This window comes from Pteropus vampyrus, unplaced genomic scaffold (assembly GCF_000151845.1).
Source record: "Pteropus vampyrus isolate Shadow unplaced genomic scaffold, Pvam_2.0 Scaffold89, whole genome shotgun sequence".
NCBI classification, from domain to species: Eukaryota; Metazoa; Chordata; class Mammalia; order Chiroptera; family Pteropodidae; genus Pteropus; species Pteropus vampyrus.
In genome coordinates, this window is record NW_011888870.1 from 3,379,738 (window position 1) to 3,381,290 (window position 1,553).

General features: G+C 36.8%; 1 protein-coding gene across 5 annotated transcripts in view; it reads left to right on the top strand.

Annotated features, from left to right (window-relative positions):
• The window catches only part of SORCS1 (sortilin related VPS10 domain containing receptor 1), a 482,842-nt gene that overhangs the window by 401,082 nt on the left and 80,207 nt on the right, over nt 1-1,553 (top strand). The window lies entirely within an intron of this gene.

Consider the following 1,553-nt stretch of genomic DNA (forward strand, 5'->3'; position numbering starts at 1 on the left):
AATTATTCTCAGTAGTTTTGCCACCTACTGAAAGGTTTCTCTTGGCTCTTTTCCCAACAGTGACTATGGTTATGAGAGACACAGCAATGGTCAGTGCCTGCCAGCATTTTGGTTCAATCCATCTTCTCTTTCGAAGGATTGCAGCTTGGGACAGAGTTACCTCAATAGTACTGGGTGAGTGTCTGAAGCAGTGACTTTAGAGGTCAACCTTTGCTGCTTTTCAGCTTACAAAATTATTACTGATGACAGACCAGGTCTACTTCATTATAGCACAATTTATTTGCTTTTGTTCATTTTAATAATGAAGCACAGATTTGTAGTAACTGCAAATTTCATCTAAGCATAAAACCTCAGTTGCAAATAAAGAAACGAAACAGGTTCCTTAGATGAAGATAACAATGACGATAATATATGAATCTCTTCATTTTGGGTACTTTATTTTAGAACTATTTAATCGCTTGAGGCTACCTTTTACCTTCACTGCATTGTGAGGAAAGCCAAATAAATACCTCATGTGTGCATTTCCTGTTTTATAGATGTGGAATCTAGAGTCAGAAAAGAAGCTCATTGACTTTTCAAGAGTATACTAGTGTTAGTAGGAATGTATTTTATTTTCTCTCTGTGTCTAGTCTTGACACATCTAAGGCATGTATTCTGATCTTTATAAATCTGGAATCAGATTTTTCAAATGTTGGGTTTAATGTTCTATGGGGCTTATCCAATTTATTTAAGAAATGCCATAAAAGGCAAAATATTCCATGACTTCTCCACAAGTGAAACTGATGTTTGCAGACTTCAAAATATAGTGCATGGGACTTATTTGGATTCTAATTCAATTTGTAAAAAGATGTTTTTGAGCCATTTGGGGAAATTGAATATGGACTGATGAGTAGGTGATGTATTAGTAAGGGTTTTCCAGATATACTGTTTTTATATCAGATAGATGATGATGATGATGATGATGATGATGATGATGATGATAGACAAAGATAGATAGATGATAGATAGATAGATAGATAGATAGATAGATAGATAGATAGATAGATAGATAGGTAGATAGATAGGTATGGGGAACTGGATCATGCAATTTTGGAGGTAGAGGGTAAATCTAATTACCAAGATCTGCAGGGTGAGTTGGCAAGCTGGAGACCCAGAAGAACTGATGGTATAATCTCAGTCCTAGTCTAAAGGAATGAGAACCAGGAAAGCCAATGTTTTAGTCTCTATCTGAAGGTCAGCAGGCTCAAAATCCAGGAATAGGCAATGTTTCTGTCTGAGTGTGAAGGCAAGAAAAGAAAAATATTCAGCTGAACACAGTCAGACAGGAAGTATTTTCTTTGGAGAGGGTCAACCTTTTTGTTTTACTCAGACCTTCAATGGATTGGATGAGGCCCACTCACCATGGGGAGGGCAGTCTGCTTTCCTGCTGATTTAAATGTTAATCTCGTCCCAAAACACCCTTTTTTGAATGTTTGACTAGCTATCTGGCCACCCTGTGGCTCATTCACGTTAACAAAATTAATATCACAGGTGATATTAGGTGACATCTGAAT